The following is a 26509-nucleotide window of genomic DNA, read 5'->3' on the forward strand; positions in this document are numbered from 1 at the left end:
AACTGTAAACTTTGTGAATTTGTTGCAAGAGTTAATTTGCAGCTCATACTAGCTCACTGTAAGCATTTGGCCATCTTTTAAGTGAATGAAAAAGTAGCACCCCCTGCAAAACCTACTAGCTGTCTGTCTCATACTCCGTCTCCTAACGTTCACCTTAAACTGACCAACTCTACTGTAAGAATCACACTTAATGACAATTGTAGCTCTGCAGTCTACACAGCCCCACGGACACCCCAGCTAGGCCCTTCTACAATGAAGAAAATACAGGACTGGCTGGTACACAACCAGGTCAAACTGAATCCAATGAAAGCTGAATTAATGTTTTTCTCCCCACCACTTAGATCCCCACAACCACAACCTTGGTCTCTTCACCTCAGAGTGCTAAGCTAAACTGCACCCCAACCATCTCAGACTCCATAACATTACTAGGCATCACAATAGACTCAAATCTAAAAATGCGAGCTCACATACAAGCGGCAACCAGAACACCAACCTACATCAGCACCTTCGAAAAATACAAAAACCATTCATACAGCTTGATGACCTCATAACGGCAGTTCAAGCTCTAGTGCTATCAATATTAGACTCTGGAAATGCAACCGTCATAGGCCTACTTTAATCCAGCCTAGCCCCAATGAAAGTCACACTAAATGCAGCAGCAAGACTTTTAACAGGCACACACTGTTATGATCACATTTCACCATCACTCAGGACCCTCAACTGGCTTACACTTGCAGCTAGGATTCAACTGAAGGTGGCATGCATAACGCGCAAAACTCTGCACAATTCTAGTCCCAAATACTTGTCAAATAGGATTAAGCTATCAGGAGGTGAAAGGGATTCCAGAAGTGCTAAATCCCTCCTACTAGAACCAGCCAGATTAAAAAAAGGAAAACTCACGGCTACACTTTTTCTGAATCTGCTCCAAAAATATGGAACTCCGTACCACCCTTGACGAGAGCTATTACCTCACTCAGGCTTTTCAAGATGGAGGTTAGAGACGTACTACTTGACATTTTTTTGTCATAATAGAACTATCATGAAACTGTCATTCATATTATTGTATCCTATTGTTTTTGTACTGAGCTCCTAGAATGCTATGTACAGTGGATCTTAAGTAATAGTTATTTTTATTATTTAACAACCCTCATCTACTCGTTCTTTGTACAGTGTTCTGAAACCTTGATGGACATGTTGGCGCTCTGTAAAACACAATAAATAAATAAATTAAATTAATTTTGTAGCCAAACACCACATCACATGGCATCGTAAAACTCTTGTGGCCCCCCCACCTTTATTGAAACCCCAGACCCCAAGAGAACAATTTTACCCTTCAGAAGCTAACACAGATTTATATATTTTATTGTATGTATTTGCTTAATTTGTAAAAGATGCACATGGTCACCATTATCGGATATTGAGGTGCTGTATACAAAGTCTGCGTAGTGTTGATTCTACCTCATATCTCTTTCATGCACCATCAGATCCTCCATACCCCTTCATCTCAGTTTTTCAGTTTCTTTTCTATGCCTGCTTTCTTTCTTTGTCACTGTTTTCCAGTGTTTCTCATTCTACTTCTTTTCCCTTTCTGTGTTTTTCTCTCTCTTGCTTTGGCTCAATGTCTAATGTGTAGAAATAAGGGCCTGTCCCAAAAACAAGTGTTGGTGGGCCTCGCCTGCAACCACTGGCATAAATTTGGCATTGTTATTCACTTTAAGCCCCGTTCTGCAAGTCCACATTGATAAAAATGTCAATTTTCATGGTTATTATCTACAAATGCTGATCTCAGTCTCAAATAATGGCAGTATTGTAGTTCTTGAATGACCCAAACGTAACGGTGCTAGTTTCAATACAGCCCTCCTTTACAACGTTTCACTGGTATATTAATAAAACTATGAATGTGTTTTTTATAAAGTGCATTATACCTCGATTATGCCAGTTTCTAAGTGATTTACATAAAAGGTGTTACTTTTAGCACACTTTGACTGCAGCAAATTCACCTTTTCTGCACAGTCACCACACATTTTTCACAATCATTTTTTGGGGACTATATTTTTGCTGGCTTTAGAGTTTGTGGTCTTTATCAGTGCTAAACAGTAGTGTAGTAAACTGACAGTTTTACCTCTCTAAATAATGTGCTAATTATTGGAACCCCCTATTAGGCATATTTACCTTCCCTATAAGTCCATTGTAAATGATGCCTTGATTGCACTTATGGCATGGAAAGGTAAATGTCATGTGAGCTGTAGTGGTTATTTACGCTACCCATATATATGGCAATGTATATTTCACTGTGCTCTGACTAGGCTGCCGTTTAAATGCCCTGCACTGACTCATGGCATGGAAAATTTCATTTTTCATGAAGAAAAAAGCCTATTTCAAATATCCATAAGTGAGCCAAGTGTGTCTTGCAAGCCAAAAGGGCAAGGAACTAATGCATAAAAAGAAATAGGACTCATCACATATTGGTCGAAAGCTGTTTCACTCAGTATGACTGTCTAGAGTTTTCTCTAATGGGCCTAGTTTGGATTAAAAGCTTTATTTTCTACCTCAATCTAGGGAAATGCTAGAAAAAAGCTTCAAAGTTATTTCATGCTTAGATTTTTTAATTTAGCTATTGCTTGAATCAGATTCTTGATAACTTTAGCAGGAAAGTAAATTTGTAAATCTGTACTTTAGGCTGCTCAATCCAGAACTGGCTTGCAACCAGTTATGTCCCCTAACACATGCTCAGATCTGATATACACATCTTTTCCTGAAAGATTGGAAAATACTACCTCTGAGGACAATGACTTGCCTCTGGGCCCTGGAAAGGCCAATGGGTGATAGCTGATCCCTGCTAAGTGATCAACAGTTATTTGGAAGTGGACAGTAACAATAGGTAGAAAAGAGGAACGTTTTAGCACTACCTCTTTTGACCTGGAGAGGTACTTCTGTTCATCCACAGGACCCTTCTAGACAGTTACGCTCCAGCCACAGTAGGAGGGTGTAAGAAATTGAAGTATTGGCTGAGGTACATGAGTACCCACCTCAATAAATAATCACAACACCTGTCAGGGGGAACCACAAAAGTCACTAAATAAATCTGTGCTTTACTGTGGTAGCGTGGCACAAAAGTAGTCCGGCTTAACTTAGAAGCAATGTGTAAAGTATTTATGGAGTATGTAAAGAGAAATGTAGTGAAAACAAAACACAAATCCCAAACCAATTTAGAAAAGTAGAATAGACGTTAATAAATAAAATGACTGCAAAACAACAAAAAACAATAACTGGAACCATAATTCTGAATGTTTAAAGTTTTAGGTTCAAAATAGAACTTAAAAAGTGTTATCTGCCAACCGCAGTTATCTGGTTGGGCTTGACTGGGTGAAAGTCAAAGGCAAAGGCCAACTACGATGGAGAATGAGGCAAATACGGGGACCAAGTTCTCCCTTGTGAAATTGTTTACCTTTTGGTCTCTGAAGCTGTTGGCTTTAGGCGTGGAAGCTCAATGCGAGAAAAATGTGGTTTCATGCCCAATGATGGTTTGTCGCTGCCCCAATTGCTTTTTGGCCACCCACGTGATGTATTCAGATAATAGTATTTAAAGGAAAAAGCAGCAGAGGTGTTACTGGCAGTAGCATTTCTCTAGCAAGGGCTGAAACATGTTAATGCAAATAAGGGTTTTCAACCATAACACCCCGTTGTCACTCCAAACAAACATTTTGTCATCAATACTGCAATCTTCCATTAAGAAAAAGGGATGCCTGGGTGTTTTGACATATTTTTTGTCCTTTAGTGGACCCTGACAGACAAATATCTATAATAGCTCCCACGAATATGGTTGAGCTCATCCTGGTTTTTAGGGACCAGAATGCGACCCGATGATAACAAATTGCACTACTAGAGTGGGTGAGGATCTTTAAGCAAAACTGAAAGGTATTTGGTCTGCATGAGTAAATTACCATATGCTTTGCTGTGACCTACATCTTGAGTCTTCAGGCAACATCTTCCTAAGAAACCTTGTAAGTCTATTTGATTAAGTTAGGGAAGTAGTTACTCTCTTCCATTCCCATCTAGCAATCGTTTGGTTGCATTCCGGGTTAGTGAAAGTGGTTTGCATATTAAACCTTTGAATATGCTTTTGGTATATAAATATTGCACTGTTCTATCAGTCTGTTTTGGTTAACAGCTACCCCTGTCTATGTCATGTTATTTCTCTTATTACTTTTCTAACCAAATACATTTGTGACCCAAATAAAGCTACATTTGCCAAAAGAAAGTCCCTGCCTCAAAACGACTGTGGCTGAGATACAGAGTCATCAATGCAACATTGCACCCTGCAGCAGAAAGTAACTGAGAAGAGGTATTGTTTTTGCTGGGTAGAGTACAGATTTCAGTTCGTAAGTTGCACTGTGTCTGGCACCATCTGGACATCTTGATTCCCAGCTTTAATACCCTATCATGAAATACATGGTGTTGGAAGGGGCAGTTGCTGTAGCACACTCCTCTCTGGCGCCATCTTAATTTATGGTGGTTGGAGGGTGGAGGGGGCTCTAGTAACAGTTCCTCCAGCTGCATGTACTTCACACTGGATATGAACATGTGAGAAGGGTGTGGAAGGTAATTCACACCAGGTGCCACTGAGGAAGGGTAGAAGGCCAGGAGAACAAAAGCCAAGAGGGGCGAGGGGGCACAGATTGCCTAAGAAAATGGCTGCCACTGTCGAAAGGGTAAGAAAATGGGTGTCATAGGGGCAAAGGGTTGTAAGGGACAGGAGAACAATGGCCACTAGGTGGGGCAACAGCCAACAGAGGCATTTTGGATGTTGTACTAACTGAGGCCCAATCTCCATCAGTCTTTTTCTGCTGAATTTTTGGAGTTTTTAGGAGGCAGGCTCCTCCTTCACAGGATAAAACCCTCTCTTGTCCACCCAGAATGTATTGGCCTAGTAGTTGCAGCACAAGGTCGATAAACCAAGGGTAAAAACACGTTTTTGCTTATTTGTCTCATTTTCGCAGAGGCTTTTGTTAAATTAGTATTTTTTTACCTAAGTTTTGATTTTGTGACAGTTGTTACAAATCATGAAATAGCTAACTCTTGGAGGGTCTGATTAAAGCTGATAGACAAGACTTTCAGTAGGGATTATACAATGCAGTAACCACTGCATTATTGTGCACATACAAAATTATATACAACATCGGCACAACATATATTTACTGTTGCTGTAACTTTCACAATTTACTTGAAATTAACGATTCAAAAACAGAGCGTTTCATGCAATACAAATGTTTACCATAAAAATGTAACTGTCCATTCTTCAATAAGTTTCTTTTCTCTCAAATTAATTTGGATTAAGTCCTCAGCTCGAGTAATTTGTGTTATATTTTGAAACTGGACAAACCCCAAAAAACTCTTCTGTTTGTAAATATATGTCAATTATGTATGTTGCCACTTATATGTATAATACACTGATTTTTACACTTATGTATTTTCACATTGTCACTGTACCTATTATCACTTGCGCTGCACATTGATTGGTATATCAGACAGCTTATTTTTATGGTAAACAATTGTATTGAATAAAACGCTCTGTTTTTGAAGCGTTAAATTCAAGTAAATTACTTTTCTTTAATGAATTTGGAAAATATTTTTGGGTTGTAGCGCCATCAGTTGACTTACCTTTAAATAATTGTTGGAATTTGAAAAGAAATGTTGTTGCCCGACAGAACCATTGTTTTTCACACTGTACATGCCCAGGTTCTGAGGGAAACTTGGTTACCCCATTTTCTTTGTAGAGAGTAACTTTCACAGGAGCAGGTGTTGCCCTACAAAATACAAAAATACATAAGCAATAGATAAACGTATCGAATACATTTTAAGACTCAGCACTAGGGTGAGTTCTACTAACATGATGCACCCGTGGCAGGTGGAAGGCTCCTGGAGTGCAGCAACCAAACACATAGGTGTTTCCTTTGTGCTTGTTTATCTATGAGTCTATCTTTCTTTGGATGCAGCACACAAACTTTAACACATCTTCCTTTTAATATGTTGTTATATGTAATTCTCAGGATACCATTCTACCCAGATGTGGGTCTTCTTTTCTTTTTTGTTTTCTTTCTCCGTTTTCTTTCTCCCATTAACCTGCACCTTCCTGAAAAGGTAGAGTGGGTCTAACATCACTGTGAATTGAGTTGTCTCTTGAGTGAAGCGATGTCGTTTTGAATATCATTGATGTTCTAAATAGTGAAAACTAGACCCTCATAAAAAGGAAAAGCTGTATTTGAACATAAGTCTCAGAAAATGATATGTGCCTGGGTTTAAATCACTGTAATAGCAGGTTCATCATAACAGGTCCCTTAGCTCTTTGAGGCAAACTAAAACAAACATTGGCAAAGAAATAGGTCTGGGGTTGTCTGCTAACCTTTGTCAATTCATGTTTTGTCATGGGTTATGATAAACGTAATTGTTCTAAAAATACAATGGCTAAAGGCAAAATGTTTTAGTCTCATAAATGCACACACTACCATAGTACTCCCTGGCACTCAAGGGAACTACTTTGTTTCTGGATGTGCTCATTGTGAAAGGGACGCATGCCATAACTCATACTTAATTCAGCCAATGGCTGAGGTGGGCTGATCCATTGCCCTGTGACGCATACTTCAGTTGGTTGGAGAGAAATGTGAATGACACAACCACAGACAAATGGATGGAGAGTGGCAGAAACCCTCTAAAAGAACTATGTCATACACATAATTTAATAAAATCAAAAGCTCACGGCTAACACAGATCTAAAAAAGCCAAACATTCTGCTATTGGCAAACAGCCTGTTACTTTTGAGAAAAAGGGAAAGAAAAGATGAAAAAAGGCAAGAAAGAAGGAAGGCAGAAAAAAAGGAAGGAAACCAAGAATGAAGAAAAAAGGCAGGGAAAAAAGATGGAAAGAAAGGAAAAAGAAGAGCAAGAAAGAAGGAAAGAAAGGAAGAGAAATAAATCAAGTACAAGGAAATATAGCAAAAAGCAGGGACAAAAGAGGGAAAGAATGTAAATGCAGGTAAGAAGAACAGAAAGAAAGAAATCAAGAATAGAAAGACAGAAAGAAGAAAAGAAAGAAGGAAGGAATGAAAGGAAAGATATTAAAAAAGGAAATAATGAAAAAGGAAAGTAAAGGAAGAAATAAAGATCAAAAAGAATGAAGGAAGGAAAGATGGTAAGACAGAATGGAGGAAAGTTGGAACGAAAGAATGGAGGATAGATGGAAAGAAAATTGAAGAACAATGGAAAGAAATATGTAAATAGAGAAGGCAAGATGTAAAGAATGGAGAAAAGAAAGGAAAGGAAGAAAAAAAGGAAAAGGAAAGAAGAGAAAGAGTGAACAAAGGAAAGAAAGCATGGAAATATAAAAGAAAGCAAGAACAAGAAAAGGAAAGGTGCAATGGAAAGAGGGAAAGAAAAGATTAGAAAGAAAACAAGAATGAAAAGACAGAAAGAAAGAAATCAAGAGTAAGGAAAGCATGAAAGAAGGGAAGGGAGAAAACAAGAAGGAAAGAAAGCAAGAATTAAAGAGAAAAAGGAGAGACAAGGAAAGAAAGAAAGAAAATGATAAGGAGAGGAAGGCAAGAGAGATAGAAAATGAAAAACCAGGAAGGCACGAAGGCAACAAAACATAAAAATAAGGAAGTAAAGAATGCAAGGGAGAAAAAACAAAAGAAGGAGGAACGAAAGGAAGAAACAAAGGATGAAGGAAAGAAGCAAAGATAGCAAGAAAAAAAAGAAAAAGAGAGGAAGGAGGTAATAAAAAAGTGGTACAAATGAAACATGATAAAGGCGGATTTTCTTCCTGAACAAAGTTTATTGAGGAACTTGAGGTATTATACTCTTTGGTGGTTTGCTTCTGTTGCTTACCTTAGATTCTCTTGTTTGGTATGTTCCATTTGGAATGTTTATGGTCGAAGTGTGGAAATTTGAAGCCAGTGGATTAGGACCCTGAGCTGGAAAGCTGGGGGTGGAGTTTCTCCATCTTAATAAAAGATCTACATGGTTCTACAATTTATAGTGTGGCCTACTTCCTACAAATGCACTTCAAAGAACCATTGGTAAAATTGAGTCCAGAATAAATATATTGTGAAGAATTTTCCACTTATGAATTCACATGTGTAATATGGAAGCTTTTGCTGTGTGTACAGCACACATAGTAAACAGAGAATAACTTAATACAGAAAATGTTCAAATGAACGCAATCTGTTATGTCTGACCAGCAGTCAAGTAAACAAAGAACACTTTAAAAGTAGTTTACAATGGCATTGGCATGAGACATAAACTGATTAAGCTGGAATGTGCCCTGTGCTTGCATGTGGTAGTAAGCATCCTGCTACCACCTCTTAGTCTAGCACAAGGGCAATACTAAAATAATTATAAAGTGAAAACAACTAAAACACTGGCACTGAATGTAACTACCTTGTGTGCCATTGTACCCATTGTGAAAGAGCACAATGGAGTCACCTAAAGTGAGGTTAACCAGTCCCTGAAGTAGGCTGACTCATCAACCCACGCTGTATGCTGTAATGGGTGGAAGCAAAATGCGTATGACACAACAACAGAAAATTGGTGAAGAGAGGTGGCTGAAATATGTATATTAGTGACTATCTTGCCATGTATCCTGTACATAATGCAGACACTCCCACTTTGGCCCCCACCTAGGCTGGTGGCACAACTACAACAGCTCATTTGGAGCTATATGTGGGGAGGGAAAAAAGCACGGATGGCTCAACATCTGACAAATCTGGGACAGGAGGAGGGAGTGCTTGGCGTCCCGCACTTGGAGCGCTACTTCCAGGAGGCGCAACTGAGGTACATGATCAAGCAGTACAAGCTGGAGTCGGAGAAACATTGATGCTTTATCGACTGCTCCATAGCGAGTAAGCATATTTACAAGGTACCTTGGCTCCCGTAGCGACACCGTACACTGGGAGTATATGTGTCTTCGGTCCTGAGAACTACCCTCAGAGTGTGGGATTGAGTGCATGAACCGCATGGCCTCTCGACCTCTATGTCACCACTGACTCCCTTTATTGGGAATTCGGATTCCCCCCCCCCGGCAAGGACGGGAAATGGATACATATGCTGTCAAGAAGCTAATTGCAAAATAATTGGCAATCTGTTAGATGAAAAGGGGGTGATGGAGTTCACTAGCTTGGTCTCAGACTTCCGAGTCCCTGGGATTGCTTACTGGCAGTACCTCGCCCTTCGCCACTGGTTGACCCAGCCACAGGTGTTCCCCCATGCGAACCGTCCGCTAACCAAGTTTGAGAGATGGTTTATTACCCGTACCTCAGACAAGTGCCTGCTCTCTGATATATATGCATTCCTGAACACAATCAGACAGAGCATTAAGTCTTCTGCGCAGCTCCAGTGGGAATCTGAACTTCAGCGCAAATTCTACCCCAGGGAGTTGTATGACATCATGCACAGAGCTAGAGCATCCTCTTGCAAACCAGCGGGAAAGTAAATGTTTTTAAAAATAGCGCACTACTGGTACTACACCCCCGCTAGGGTTGCGAAATGGAGGACAGGAGGGGATGACCATTGTTGTCGCAGATGCGAGCTGCGGGGCACCCTCTCACACATCCTTTGGCTCTGCCCGAAGGTACAAACATTCTGGAACTTGATTTTAAACGATGTAGACAACATACACCAAACCAAAATTCCCAGATTCTGTAGCTATCTACTGTTCGGGCTCCCCAACGCAATTACTTCTACTCTTAAATCATGCCGAGGGAGAGCGTTCACCATAGTGCTAGGCGCGGCTAAACAGGTGCTGTTACCCTGATGGGGAACAGAAGAGGTGCTGACCCGACTGGATTGGTTGCATAGGTTGTGAAAGTTGATGGTATGGAAAAGATTACAGCAGGCATTACACTCTAACTCCCGAAATTTGACAAAACCTGGGACACTATTCTAGCATTCTTTTCCACAGAATTTGTGCCTCAGGGTACTAATAGTTGCCAAAGAGCCTCCTCCCGCAGACAACTAAGTGATTAGGCGCCATAAACTCCCCAGGACGGCTATAGCAGACTATAATGTAACACTGCCCCCACTCCCTAGACTACTCAGGCCCATCTCTAGTTTCCTCTTTATCTTTCTTGTTTGTGTTGAATATTATTTCGTTCCCCACCGGCCAGTGGATGTGGATAGCGGCTATTGTACTCCTTTAAATCAATAAAAAGATTTAAACCATAAATATGTATATTATACATATAATTTTAGTAACATCAAAAGCTTGTGGCTAACGCCAGTCTTAAAAAGAGATGATCAGCATGATAGTTGCTATACATATAAATCCAGGTAAAGAAGTATGAGCTTGGCACTACCACTGTCCCAAAGCCACAAAAATACAAATAGTAGCTTTGTAAAAGTAATCTCTTTCAGCAATCACCAAAGTGTATGTCTCAACTAGAAGAAAACACATTAAACATCTTCCCAGAATCATAGAACTAAACAGCCTGGAATAATTAACCAATGCTAACAAGCACTGGTAAAGAAATTTAGTATTGCATCACAAAGTGTTGATTACGCCAAATCACACCCCTGTCTTCTTCCTAACAATTAGCGCTCAGGATCTTTTATTTACCTACTAAAAGTGGTGGAGGGGAAAAACATTTCATAACAGGATGGCAATATCATACCTGAAAATATCACAGACTCCGTCTTTAAGTTTGTCAATTTATTATAAGGCCAAGAATAATAGGATGTATACACATCGTAAGATTAACATGTATAGAGATAGAAAAATCAATACAGAGCCGATTCTACGAATATAAGTAATTCGGCATAACAAGAATACAATACAATGGTGAATTCAAGGATCAGGATACAACTCAGAAAAGAAGCAGAGTCCAAATCTCTTCTCATTAGGAATAAAACAAATCTGTCCCTACACTATACTAATAAGAGATGCTATCTAATACCCATCTATCTAGTCCCAAAGGTATCATCATGAATTGAGTTCCTGAGAAGTCCTCACGTCAAATGGGTTAAAATGCTTAAGGCTAGGAGCGAGTTCTAAGATGCTCCTTTCTCTCCGAAAGCTAGCAGAAGTCTGGGGTCTCTGTCCCTGCACGTCATACGATATAGAAATCGATTCCTTGCTTCATCCTGGTAAAACTTTCCATTGCAACTTTTTCTATGTGGAGAGGTTCACGCTCTTTTAATTAGTATGCCTTTGTTCAACAAGTGGCCTTGGTTCCCAGACCAGCCAGACACGAAAGACATCCTCCCATCTCGCTTCTAACTTTCTACAAAGCATTCCTTGTATTTTCTCCAATCTGAAAATAACGAGTTGGCATTCCAATACCTGCAGTAGGATGAAAACACTGCTATTTCTTGAAAACAACATGCATTTCATTATTTATTTCTCGAGAAGCCAAGAAGGTGCAAAAACAAGTACAGGCCTAAGAAGTCGGGCAACTTAAACAAGAAACGGTTACATTATATGGTTATAAACCGTCCGGCTCTCTGTATATGCAGGCATGACGATACATACATGATCATAATAAGACATTGCACTACAATGAATGTGTAAATGAGTAATCTGGATACATGTTCATGATCATAAAACACTGCAAACGATATACTTGCATATAGGTGCATGACAACCATAAATATAATCCACCCATACAAAATAGAGTGCTGAAAGCGTTCTATCAGTGTTGTGAGTCAAACTGATGAACATAATATGGATTGTTATCCAGAAAAACAAATAAATGACTTCTGTTACACCACATACCCAAGAAAACAGTAATATAAATAGAAGTAATTAACATATTGTAATAAGCACAACCTATTTAGGATCAGAGCCACTGAACAGATAGTCTAGGGTGGCTAGCTCTACCCAGAAGCCGAATTTATACAGATGCAGTAATGCTAATTCGCTGCAACATATCTCTTCTTTTGTGTGAGTACAGGTGAACAGTTTCATTTTACTGATCATTTAGCATAAACTGTATAAAATAAACAAATTAAAAGGAAAAAGGATGTCCAGGTTAAGTCTTGTGCCTTTACCAGGTCTTGTATTGGACTGTTTTCGTTTTAAAAAAAATATTATGAGGTACCTTGGACATGCACTTACATAAGGACAGGACAGTTGCTTCTGATGTTAGCCACATAATATTTTTGTTGAATGATTGTGCTGGTTTTCTTTGTTGTTAGAATGATGTGTTATTTGGATTTAAATGTATTTCCAGGAGTTGCTTTGCATCTTAAAATTAATCTTTGTGATGTCTGTGTCTAATGTTGATAACGTTAATGCACTAGTAGAAATGAAAATGCATTTTAATCCACTGTTTGGCTATAGAACAGACTTTGCCTCAGGTGAGAATAGATAATTTTATCATTTTTATCATTTTGCAATTGATCATTTTCAAATGTAAAACACCTTGTAGGAAGTCTAGGGAAAACACCTATTAAGAAATTCACACGTTGTGCATTTTTGAGGGCGGATTAAAGAAGAGAAGATCACCGAAATCTCTCATAGGAAAACAAAAGTCTGGCATAAATATTTTGTTACATTTTGCCACACATCTACCATATGCGATATCGAAATAACTTTACTCTAAAATATTATATACTAACTGCAGTATTTTAAATATAACTTGCTTGTGCTATATTTGCTTATACGTTACTAATTTCACACTTTATATGTCTAGAAACATAACTCCACAGATGTTTTTTCTTTTTAACTGTGGCAGTTTTCACTGCTAGTATGGTGTCATTTGGACCCATGAAGAGGGGTTAAATTTAAAGTAACAGATACAAAAAAATTTGGTCATCTAAGCAAAATGTCATATTTCTATTTGGATAATTTTCCAATATGTTGTCATGGGAATAGCAGTGGTGATACATGTTCTAATTATTGTACAATATTAAAAAACTGTATCATTTTAACTTGTGCAATGCAGTGATTATTAAATATGTATAAAATATGTTTAGATCCTTTTGAAGTCCCTCTAAGGGATGCAATGCAGTGTCTGGGTCTGCCAAATAGTGATGTTTTGGATTGAATGAAGGACCTATAAAAATATTGAACTTTTGATGATTCATCTATAAAGGAAAGGAAAAAAGGTTTATAATGCTCGGAAATAGGAGTGATTACAGCCAAAAAATGGAGGGACGAGTAAAACAGAATAAGGAAATAATGTTGCCCTTTTGGAAAAAGTATCAGCATGCTTTTGACCAGAAATATTGAAGTGTGACCAAGTAACAAGTCCTTACAAATGCTTATGGTTGTATTTTGTTTAGGAAAGGCATCAGTTCTGATCACATTAACTGGTACTTTGCCTTCAATGCCAATGAGGAAACCGTACATACCCTTCATCGCTTTTCACATTACCTGTTGTGTCGCAGCCTAGGACTAGGTGGCAGCAAGTTTACCGGAGTGTCTAGCAGTCAGGTAAGAAAACATCCTTGTTTTTAGTGGCATAATCAAAAAATGCATATGTTTGCAGTCAACACCTGATCTATGTCTTTAGTTTGCTGTACTTATTCGGACATCATGACATATGGTGCCTATATATATTCGGCTGAACAGAGTTACACCAAATTTGGCAGAAGGGTAGCTCTTGGTCCAGTGCACTCTTTTTGTTAAATGCTGTAAATCTGTTCAGTAGTTCCTGAGAAATGTAAACATTTCTCAGCTATACAAATATGGCTTTGGAGGATTGTCATTTGTCATTAGAGATGTCATCAGTGATGTCACTGACCATGTCATGAGTGATGTAATATGTGAGGTCATAAGCAGTGCATTGTGGGGGCACAAGCTATAGTTAGCTCATCTAACTATGACGGCTGAATTTCTTAGTATTTGTACGAGTGAAATATCACCCTAACTATAACGTCACTGGAAACTTTGGTGTTTTTTTCTGTGTGTGTATATATATATATATATATATATATATATATATATATATATATATATTAATTCTGGCTGTATCATTCTTGCTTATTTGTTTTCACATGTGTAAAGATGAAATTAGATTCAATTTGTGCTCTTTTATATTTGTCACATTGCCTTTCGCTTCAAAACTTCATATCATTAAGAAGAGGCAATACTAGAAATCATGTAATGGCACCATACAAACACACTAATATGTGCAGAAACTACAAAACACTTTGAGTCCATACATGTACCATATTGGTCTTTCTTCTTTCTAGAAAAGAGAAAGGACGAAGAGAAAAGTTGTAAAATAATAACTAAGGTCATCAATAGCATGGTGGGCATGATCTCTGTACCTGTGGCATAACAAAACATGTGGGGGCATGCTGCAAAGTATATGGAGGGGGCCCCCCCATGCTCCAGACCAGTCAGGAGCTCTCAGGGCAGTAGTACACTGCCCGTACATAGTGCCAGAGGGAGCCCCCTGGAGTTTGTGGACCTTCCTGCACAGTTGGGGCTGCGGGAGCTAGCTTTACACCACTGCTCTGTACAGTAGTACCCTTTTAATATGTAATAGGTTTATCTATGCATAACTTTCCATGAATAGCGTAGGTCCTTGGCTCATTGACTCGTTGCAGCCACTCCGATCCTTCATTGGCTTCAATGTAACATATTCTATACAAAGATCCATACTGCGTTCTGCTATTGTAGAATACTTCCGTAACAGCCATCTTTGCTTCCTGTGTATTGAGTTTAATTCTGTTAATTTACTCTATTTACATCTCATGTCAAAATGTATTGGTTAAGTCACACTTCATGAAGTTATAGCACTTGTAATGTTGTTTGACTACATTAGCACTGCTATTCAAAATCAGCACAGCAACTGTGATCCATGCTTGCTGATCATTCACATTGTGCCTTGGTCTTGTTTGCTCACATCATAAGAGGCAAGAGATTTATTGCTACTAGATGGAGCGGCTAGTTTCTGTCATGCTGAATTCTCCCCTTAAATTCAGCTTCCTTGATCAAATATTTAGATGAATTTCATAACACATAATTTCTTCGTCCTGCACACAGGACCACAAACACACAAAACCAACTGCCCGATACCTTAATAGTGATTCAAGACTTTCCAGCCCAGGCTTCTTTCTCCCCAGATCAACTAGACAAACTCCCCTCCCCAGATCAACTAGACAAACGTCCCATATTCCACAGCTCTTAACCTTTCTGCTACCACCTGAACGGTCATCAGAAAGACACATCAAAGCATGTACATGGCCACCCCACCAGCAGCAGCAAGCGTAGGAAAGACCCCTCCACTCACTTAAGTAGTTGATAGAAATGGACCTCACACACAGAGGATGGAGAGTGACCAATAATGCTTATGACGTAATTAAAACCTGTGCAACAACCAAATCAGGAGGAATCTTAAGAGGAAAGCCAAACAGTTACAAAAAGTAGCCTTTTGGAAATAGCATGGGATGAGTCTGAAGTTAATTACTTGGTGAGATTCAAATTGTAATGACACCACTTGAGAAATTATACAACCACATTATAATAAAGAAGTTAAGGTTATCCAACGGATTAGTACTATTCCTTAGAGATTCAAAGTTCAGCCCTGAGTAAAATTGCAATTAATGTTTTGCAAACCTAAATTCCATATAAACTGTCAGGATTAATCAAGTGTAAGTCATTCACTTCACTTATGGACAGCAGGAAGATCCAGCAGTCTACTTTGCTCGAGTAATTTTAAAGAGTCTTCAGGTTTCAGTCCTGCTCCAATCCCAGTGGGCCACAACAAATTATTGAGTATGGCTTCATAAAAGAGGGACAGTCCTCTGTTTCTTTGTTCGAAAGTTCCAGGATATTTGAAGAGGTCCCTCTAGATAAGAAAAGGAAAGATGCTTCTGTGCTGAACACAATTAGGTCTTCCTGCTTACACTAAGGGCACTATCTTCAGAAACTGCCTTGGATGGCTTTTCTGGTAGAAGTGCAAAATTGCTTTCTGTGGTTTTTTCGTTAGGAAGACTAGTCAATCTATGTTAAAATGTACTCAACCTTTTTGAAGGATAGTCAATGCAGCACAGCAACCTGTTTGATTATGAAAGAGGTGTGATACTGCTAAAATGTTTGCATTACTTAGTGAGGTTTGAAGAGTCACCTAACGAATTCCAGGTCATTGAGGTGTTCCTTCTCCACATCTCTCATTGATGGGCCTAAGGCTAGTGTATCCTAACATTGCTACCTTTGTGGCCCAAGTACGCTACAAAGCCCTGCCCTGGCCCAAGTACGCTACAAAGCCCTGCCCTATCTGCCACATGAACTTTTACAGTAAAGTTTCCTTCTTTTTGTGCCCAATGCACACCTTGATGTTTACCACGTGGGTCTCAAACATGGCACTAAATAGTGTAATGTCAGTGTGGTATGCTGCTACATAAAAATCTGGCAGTACCCTGAATTTAAATGCAATGTGCCCTGTGATCTATTAGGTTATAACTTATCAATGGCCTCTTTGGTGCCTGGTCTAGAAATCTGCTTTATTCCCCGGTAATTACACACTAAATCTCAATCCTGTAATATTCTCTCGAAAACCACTACAGTGCTAGGCATGGATGAATGGGGGCCTCAGTCACCCAAGATTCAACTTCTTGGTAGTTTTCATTTTTAATGCTGCCCTTACTTTACGTGACACTATGTGCATTTTGCATGCTGGCCTTGGGGTCAGTGCCATGAAGACTCTAGCCTCAGACCTAGGGTCGGAGAGATTACATCAGTTATCATCTCAACTAATACAGCTCAGTGTTAGACATGTCAGCCTTAGGGTGGTCTTCCGCCAATCTTTTTGCATTCCTCCTCCATAGTTTGGTGATCTCTTTTTGCTGGCTTTAAGACTCTCCACACGTAACCACTGCTAACCAGTACTAAAGTACATGTGCTGTTTCCTTAAACCATGGTAACATTGGTTCATCCTCCAATTGACATATTTAATTTACTTATAACTCCCTAATAAAGAAGTACTGTAAATTATATCATACCAATGGGCCTGCATCACTGTTCATGGCACTCACTTAAGTAGCACTCACTTAAGTAGCCCTTTAAACATGTCTCAGGCCTGCTACAGCAGCCTGTGTGTGCAGTTGTAAACTGCCATTTTGCCCTGGCAAAGTAAACCTTTTGCCAGACCCAAACCTTCCATTTAACACTCATAAGTGACCCATAGGTTTGGTCAGAGGCAGGGTGTATTGAATGTAAAAGGTAGGACATGTACCTTTAGGTATTATATGCCCTGGTAGTAAAAGACTCTCACATATGTTTTTCACTGTTGCAAGGCCTGCTTCTCCCATAGGATAACATTGGAGATACCTTATTACCTTTTATAAGTGCAGTTTCCAAATGGAAATAGGTAACCAGTTCATGTTTGGTGTCTCTGGAATCCTAATTTAAAATCCTACCTTATGGTAAAGTCAAATTTTAAATTACAGTTTGGAAAATACACTGTTAGGAAGTTGGCATTTTCCTGCCTTAGCCATTTAATGCCTGTAGCCTGTCTAGTCCCATGATTGAATGTTTCTTAAAGTTGGGCTTTGTGCATTCCTCCTAGACAGCTACACACAATAGGGGCATAGTTGTGCCTGGATGGGCCATCACTGGCAGGATGGCAGGGAGGAACTGGGCACAGCCCCACTTACACATGAATAGGCTGTGTCCCGCTGCCACACAAAGGGTTGTATACCCCTGGAGGAAGTCTGAAGTCAGGACGGGGAAGGCAGGATGGCTGGGGTTTCAATGAGAAACCTCTAGAAGTTTCACCCCCACTTCAAATGCATAACTGGATGTATATATACTGGACCTCAGTCACCACCACTTGAGTACACCTGTGTCAGGAATAAGGATTGCTGTGCTTCTGAAAGTCTGCCACTGTGCTGGGCTGCACTCTGCTGGACTACTGCCCTGCTGTGCTGCTGCTTTGCTGTGCTGACCTGTTGTCCTCCTACCTGGGTGAGAAGGACTGGACCTACACCTCTTGAACCGAACCCAGAACCCAGATTGACTCCAAGAGCTAGTTGGCTGGCCTCCTGCTCTGAAGCCTCGGGGATAACCTTGCACCTGGACTCTGCCATCTGTTAACCACCCTGCCAAGTGGTGCCACCCCAGTCCTAGACCCTTGGAAGTGGACATAAGGTGCTTTGCCAGCCTCTGTGGATCCAGCGGAACTGGCAAAGAACGTCTTGCTGCGCTGCTCAATCCGGAGCAGAACTGATGCATCTTTGCTGCTGTGTGGTTTGGACCCTTTGCAAAGACTTGTATCATTGATGCAGCCCACATCGCATTCGGAACCTCATCCTCTACACAGGCTCTCACATCTCTGGCTGATGGCATCCTCGACGACAGACTGCATCGTAGACTCACAGTTCCTCCACACCAATACATTGCCCTGACTGCGATGCATCCCCAACTTCAGACTTTGCGTCTCAAGCCCCCATAGACGGGATCTTCGACGATAAAACAGAACTTTGCACCGCAGTCTAGCTGCATCTCTGAACCGATGCATCGCTTCAGCTGCGCGATGCATTTTCGAGGCAGATCCTTGTAAAGCCCCACAAACCAGGACTAAAGGTACTTTGTTCTGCGGTTCTAACTGGGTCTCTGTTGCTGGTCCATGCTTAATCGCGGTCAGTCTGAACTCGTGACCCAGTCTGGCGCAACTAGATAGCCACAGCTGGTACTTTACACCATTTGGTGCTCTTTTTGCTAAAATCTTTAAAATTGAATATCTCCTGTTCTACTGATTGGATTTATGTTGTTGTCGTCTTATTTATTTATTAAAAAAATACTCTATTTTTCTTATTCTGCACAAATACTTTACACCTTGCCTCTAAGTTAAGCCTGACTTCTCTGTGCCAAGCTACCTGAGGGTTGAGCACAGGTTAATTTAGAGGTTTGCTTGTAACTTTACCCTGAGAGATGTTGTGGATGCTGTTTGAAAAGTGTTTCACCTCAGCTCAACTAGTAACCTAATTTCTTACAATCAGTATCTCTGCTGCTCTAATGGTAATTAACTCTCTCCATTAAGCTATTGGGTTTTTTCATGAACAGCAGGTCAAGGAGGAGCACCACTTCCTCCTCTCCCTATTCATTTTCACAAGAAGCAACACAATCCGTTTTGTCAATGTCGGGTTAATACCTTCTGAGATTGCTTAGGGTCTTAATGTGGCAGTTCATATGGTTAATGCTTTCATTCACAGAATTGGGTCAAATCTACTTATCAAAAAACATCTTGAGCTGAACAGGCTCCCAAATCTTTTGCATGAGTTTGTGCAGTTCTTTGAGCTTCACCAGAGCTATAAATGCTCCTTATATATTATATTATATAATACTATACAATAGACGCAATGGTCTCACCACCTCCGGTGAGACTCAGGTAGCACTATTCATAGGTCCTTCTCTGACAAGAAGGCTGGCACATACTCCACAATATCAATTGCAGATTTCATTTTCATCCTTGTTTCAATAACAAAAAGGATTATTTCACTGACTGCACAAACAGAATACCAAAGGGATAAATGTCCACTTCATTCTTTGGTCCTTTCATATAGCAAACAAAAGGAAAGGGAGTAACTCTTTTAGGTTACTTTATTTTCACTTGCAGCTTCTTATTAGATCTTTTAACAAGCTCATTGTCTTGGTGGCTAAACTAGTTAGTCACATGTAGGTAGTGTTGCACGCCTCACATGCCTATCATGTAAACTGACATGAAATGTTCCCCCTTTCTATGAAACTTACTTGGGTAAACCCACACTTCACAAATGCTAACCATGACCATTGCTATCATAATGGGCTCACGTTTCTGTGAGGCACTACCACTGGGAACCTGTTAGAAATGGGGGTCACCAAATGGCAGTGGTATGCAAGCTCTGCAAGCAGGGACCCTTCCTTCTAATCAGGGTAAGTGAGTTACACACCCAAGATAACCCCTGCTCATCCCCTTGGTAGCTTGGCACAAGATGTCAGGCCTATCTCAGAGGTAATATGGAAAGTATTTGCACGTACAACACAGTAACACAATGAAAACACTACGAATGGATGCACCACCAGTTTAGAAAAATAACCACTTTTTATCTAAAAAAAAAAACATGACCGACATGACAACATCCAACATACACAACTCAAAATACCCCTTTTTAAAGGTTTAGGCAATTCTCTCCATAGATCTCAATGGATGCAGTGATTTTAACACAAAGTTTCTTTCATGCTTCAAAATCCAAGACAGAAACCAGTCGCAAATGAGGGAAGTGTTGGAAAACACAAGCAATGCGTCTATTCTTGAATCCCAGGAGAATTGAGGGGTCAGTTCTGCTGCATGCAGGAGAGGTGTTGCATCGATTCCTTACTGTGAGGATAAGTGTTGCATTGAAATCAGAAGACAGTTCCTTTCTGTGGGGTGATGGACTGGAAACTTGGCACCCCATTGCGATGCATGGAAATCTAGATGGGCTGGAGATGATGCCATGGCAAAACAGGTGCTGCTTTGATTCATTCAGCCGCAGAGAGGTGATACGTTGATTCTTTCAGCTGCACAGCAGGGCCTGCGTCAAAGCCGGAGCGGGGCTCTTGGACGTCAGAGCGTTGCTTTTTCAAGCTTCTGACAAAGTGCTTTTTGTGATTTGCCCAAGTAAGTGCATTCACAATTAGCGTGAATGTCATGGAGTCATGGACTTGATACATTTTTCTAGTATTATCGAGCGTGTAATTTCCAGAGCCAGTATTGGCATTGTTTGACTTTGAAACACTTTCTAAAAGTGGCATTTACAATCATGCAATTTAAAAACCAAATTCACTAAAAGATGCATTTTTAAATTGTGAGTTCATGGAGCTCAAACTCCAAATCTCTATCTCTTCCCAATTGGAAGTTACACTTGTAAGGTGTTATTAGGTAGCTCCAATGGTAACCTATGTGAGAGATAGTCCTTGCAATAGTGAAAAATGAATTTAGCAAGTATTTCACTATCAGGACATGTAAAATACACCAATACATGTCCTACCTTTCACATACACTGCAAAAGGCCCATGGGGCTACCCTGGGCCTACCTAGGTGTGCCTTACATTTAGTAAAAGGGAAGGCTTGGGCCTGGCAAGTGGGTGCACTTTCCAGGTCAACATGGCAGTTTTAAACTGCACTGGCAGACACTGCAGTGGCCGCCTGAGACATGGTTACAAGGCTATTCATGTGGGTAGCACAATCAGTGCTGCAGCCCAGTATTATCATTTGATTTACAGGCCCTGGGCACACACAGTGCACTTTGCTATGGACTTACCAGTAAATCAAATATGCCTATCATCGATAAGTAATCATAATCACAATTAGTACTTGTACTTTAGCACTGATCATCAGAGGTAAAGTTCCCAGAGTTCAAAAACCAGCAAAAATGAAGTCCAGCATACATTCAAAAATACAGGAGGTAGAGGCAAAAAGACAGGGAAAACCACGCCAAGGATGCCAGGTCTAATAGTACCTTATTACTTTATTTTACAGCCACTAAGTTGAAACATATTTTTTGTAATGGAAATCTTGTTTTGCTTTTTAATATTAACATAGGAGTACAACAGTAGTATAACATGCAGCTGGTACTGATACCATCAAGTCTCCATTGCCAGGGGAACAGTGTCAATATTTTTATCATATAAGACCTTGCAGTTAGCTCAGGTCTGTTTGTGCTTTTGTGGGCAACTGTAATCGTCATTTATCTGTCTTTTCAAAGTTCCTCATTAATCGAGGTCGACCTACCACTTGGTGATGCTTGGTGGATTTGTTGCATGCTGTGTTTGTGCAGTATCCCTTTAAGTGATCAACAAACAAATCCAATGAACGATTTTAGTATCTATTGGCTTGTAGTTCTTTGGCGATGTTCAATAGTGTACGCTGTTGGGAAAGATTAGTTTTGACTTGTGGATCCATTAACAAAGAATTGCTTTATTTTATGCCAAAGTTTTTGTACATTTCTACACCACACCCCCATCCATGTTGAGTCTAGAAAGTCGCCTCTCCTTTTGCTACATCGCAAACATGTAGGTGATGATTCCCTACCCATTCACCACAGTTGTAACTTAGTATAGTGTATACGGTAGGATGATACATTTCAAGGTCTAGCAGTGTTTAGCACCACCCTTTGACATGCAATCCTGACACCTGCTAGTGGAAAAAGGGATACCTTTGCCAGCAAACGCCTGTCTCTCTTGGCAAGACACACAATAACATCAACTTAGCTTTATACTAATATTATTCTAGTGCCAATCGTGAGTCTTTGTGGGATTACGATTTTCTGATAAAGGAATTACATGTTCTGTAGTAGGGGATCTCTGTGTATAGTCATAATCTAGTGAATAGTCCCGCCCATGTGCGTGGACCCCGGAACAATAAAAAATTATCTCTAAAGGTGACAAATCATGCAGACCTGCATACGCCTTTAAGAGAAAATTTAATTTAAAGACAGATAATGCAGCCTATACCCACAGGCTACACTGTCCAGTACTTCAACTAGAATTCCACCAACATCCACAAACAGCACTGCCTGTCCAGCTTTTCTCCACATAAGAAAAAACCCTGCCTCGACCAGCAAAAGCCTCTGGAATGATAGAGAGGAAGGAGTGGACAGACAAGCTTTCGATGATGAAACCTTGAGTAGCATTTTATCTGACAATCCCAGCATCCTAGATTCCTTACCAGAGATCACAGGTAACCCTAAGGATGACTGGGCTACCTTACTTAATCTCAGGAAGAATCAATCACGGACCGCGGTTCATGGCTTAGTCATGGCGGAATACCTGCGAGGGAAATGTGCCCCTACAGGGTTGATTGTGACAAACGCCCCGAGATTATTCCTCACAGATAAACAGTTCACACGAGACTGGTCACTGATAGCCTGGCGGTGTACCCGTGACTGGCTCATTCTTATCATCAGTACGGCGAAACGTCAGGCTGATGCAATCCTAGTTGAGATTCAAACTTTGGAGGGGCAGATTAAAACTACCATCACAGCAGCCCTTTTCAAGAAACAAATGGATGAGACAAATAAAACCAATAAAGAATACAGGGACAACATCCTGATCAATAAAATCGACAAATTTAAGAAGGATCTAGCCCGTTTTTCGTGGGAAAAGATATACCCCTATACAAGCGACACGTATGTAGCCCCAACATTTAACAACAAGGGGAGATGCTACGGATCCAATTACTCTTCATCCGGGTCCGAAGGAGGATCTGATGAGTCTGATTCAGGTGCGTCAGGGGCACCACAAGGAAGAGGGAGAGGTCAATCTCGGAGATACAACAGAAGGAGGGGTAATCAAAACTTTTACCCCAATCAAAGTCAATGGTGGCCACCGGCCCCTTGGGGCTACCAACCACCCCCCTTTCCGCCACACATGCACACCTATCCACCTCAGCAGCAATTCTTCCCTAATCAGTCTTTTTTAGATCAAGGACAGGGACGCAGCAGAGGCAAACGGAGAGGAACTCCAACGGTTCACTGGCAACCAGACCAGACATTTCCCAACACCCGGAGCAGGAGGGGCAATCAACAACCACCAACGAACTCGACCAGCGAGTAAATGACCTCGTAGTCAATCTTAGTTCAAATATCCTGACGATCGATGAACAAAATGTCCTAAATAGGGGTTTGGGTTTTGTTCCCACACACTCAGGTGATCCTTTTACTCTGAGATGTGAAATCGAGAAATTCTTCAGGAAGATTCGGTTGCACTTCTTCTTTAAAGAGAAAGATTCAGCAGTAACAACCGTTGACAACGAGATCACTGTGGTCAATACTGGACTACGTCCAAAAAGTACTTTTAGTCCTCCTCCTCATCAGGTCCCCTCACAAGTCTCTACTTTTGAAAAGGCGGTTGTTCATGACTTGATGGCATTGTATGACACCCGCCCCCACTTCTTTTGCAACTTCTCTAAGAAGGATCAAACTGCCCTTAAAAATCTCACCAAAGACACGTCGGTCATTATAAAACCGGCAGACAAAGGTGGGGCTACGGTCCTACAAGATACTGTCATCTACCGGGCTGAATGCCTTAGACAGCTATCAGATTCTAATTCTTATCGGGCCTTAGAGTCAGATCCCACACCCAGACTCTCCCTAGAGATCAGACAGCTGGTGGAGGAAGGGGAGGCAGAGGGATGGATAACATCACATGAGGCTAAATTTCTGGTGACCAACAACCCAGTTATGCCCTATTTCTACTGCCTCCCCAAAATTCATAAACAGCAACGACCGCCCCCTGGACGTCCCATTATCTCTGGGATTGGTTCATTATTGGAACCCTTGTCTAAATTTGTAGACGTGTTTCTAAGACCCATGGTCACTGAGATGCCAACATACCTTAAAGACACGGCTGATGTCCTTCGAATCTTACCTGAGGTTGAATTCAACTCTGATACCGATCTATTAGTCAGCCTGGATGTAGAGTCATTGTACACTTGCATTCCGCAGTTAGAGACTCTCGATGCGATCAGAGGACTCTTGGAAGCACGTTCTTTGGATAGCATCACCCCTGTGCCTTTTATCATGGAGTGCGCCAGACTGGCCATGATGGAGAACTATTTCAAGTTTGAAGATCAGATCTTTCTCCAGACATCTGGTACTTCGATGGGCAGCGTTTTCGCGCCTAGCCTCGCCAACCTGTATGTCCATCTATTCGAACAGAACTATGTACTCAACCACAGCAACCCATATCGTCATCAATTGGTGCTGTGGAAGAGATACATAGACGACATCTTGGTGGTATGGCGAGGCACAGGTGACGAGATTCATGCATTTCATTCTTGGTTGAACCAACAGAATGCGTACTTGTGTTTCACCATTGAATACAGTAAACACCGGTTGGCCTTCCTTGATATCTCCATCTTTGTTCACGAAAACTCATTGAGTTCGGAACTATACAAAAAACCCATGTCTAAAAATTCTTTGTTGTCCTTCAACAGCCATCATCCGAAGGCACTCCGGGAGAATCTTCCAGTTGGCCAGTTTCTGCGGATTCGCAGAAACTGTTCCACCAGACAGTTGTTTGACAAACATGCTGAAGTACTAGCTACACAATTACAATCGCGACAATATCCTAAACGTCTAGTACGAAAAGCCTGGAAACGGGCATCTAATAACCATCGTGATGCCTTACTGGACACCGCCGTGTCTAGGACCACCAGCGAGAGACTTACATTTGTCACCACTTTCTGTACTGTGTCCAATCAAATACAGAAAACAGTACGTAAACATTGGCCGATATTGAACATAGCGGCTGGCAGTATTTCGCCTCCCTTATTTGCTTTTAAGAGGGGCCCAAGTTTGCGTGATAGTCTGGTCCACACAAGACCGCTATCACATCCTACTTGTGAGACCAATACTTTGTGGTCATTACCACCTGTTCGAGGCCATTTTCCGTGTGGCATGTGTAGTGTCTGTCCTCAGACCATCAAAACCACATCAGTGGACATAGGCACAGAACGTCCCTGGATATTACGCAACCATACGAACTGCAATTCGGAATGCGTAATTTACAGAATCACTTGCCCATGTACCCTACATTATATAGGGTACACCACACGGAAAGTTAAGCTTCGCATAAGCGAACACAAAAGTACCATCCGCTGTATGAGACAATCCACCTGTATGACTGAGCATTTCCTAGCTAAAAAACATAAAGCTGAGGACCTCAGGTGGATTGTATTAGAACGCCCGTTTATTCCCCAACATATAACGGACGTTTCTCAATTCTTATTTGCCAAAGAACAGAAATGGGTTTTTAAGCTGAAGACTGACACCAAAGGACTGAATGATAACATACCGTGGGCTTCCGTCTACACTTAAGTCAGCCTAACTGCTTAATTATTAACCAACTGAATGAACACTGGTAATTTCTCATTGTGAGGATTAAGTTATTCAACTCACAGTGGGAACCTTATGGTTAAGGGGTCGTATTCCACCAACAAGACACCTTTATATGTCGATTGATCAGGTGTCCTGATGTGCTGATTTTTGCCTTATGTTTATCTGGTCTCATTGTGGTTCTCTGTTTTAATGACTAAGATGGATCACACTAAAAGGGAGCATACGACTAACTAGTACACTGTCTGGGCACTGTAGCACTTTATTGGGTATCACCACCACCTTGACCCCCGATATGATAACCTAGTTGTCAGTCCTGTACCAAACTGGCATGAGAGGGGCCATAACGAACACTCTTCCCAATAGGATTGATTGGTGGGCGTCATTTTGACATGGTTGATTTATCTTCTCTTCATGATACTGGTTTTAGCGACCTCGCTCACATTGACATAATTACGTACTCCGCTGGGAGTATATAGTTCTGTTTTCATTTTTCTCATTGCTAAATCAACTTGGGTCAACATCTATACCCTGTTTTTTGTCTTTGAATATGTCCTCGAGAGCTGTTCCACTGTTGCAACGTTTCACGCGCGCGCATGCGTGGGCTAACGCCATCAATCACTCGCGCATGCGCGACAGATGTACGAGGACTTCACTGGAGGAACGATGTTTAGTATGCTCCTCGTATTCACAGATTTGCGGTTTCATCG

General features: G+C 40.8%; 1 protein-coding gene across 3 annotated transcripts in view; it reads left to right on the forward strand.

Annotated features, from left to right (window-relative positions):
- The window catches only part of LOC146855507 (monocarboxylate transporter 2-like), a 350090-nt gene that overhangs the window by 114844 nt on the left and 208737 nt on the right, over nucleotides 1-26509 (forward strand). For all 3 annotated transcript variants that reach the window (XM_085653342.1, XM_085653343.1, XM_085653341.1), the window contains exon 2: nucleotides 13275-13425. The gene's annotated coding sequence lies outside the window, so the exon portion shown is untranslated. The remainder of the gene's footprint in view (nucleotides 1-13274; nucleotides 13426-26509) is intronic.

The sequence above is a fragment of the Triturus cristatus genome, chromosome 4_1, assembly GCF_964204655.1.
Source record: "Triturus cristatus chromosome 4_1, aTriCri1.1, whole genome shotgun sequence".
Lineage (NCBI taxonomy): Eukaryota > Metazoa > Chordata > Amphibia > Caudata > Salamandridae > Triturus > Triturus cristatus.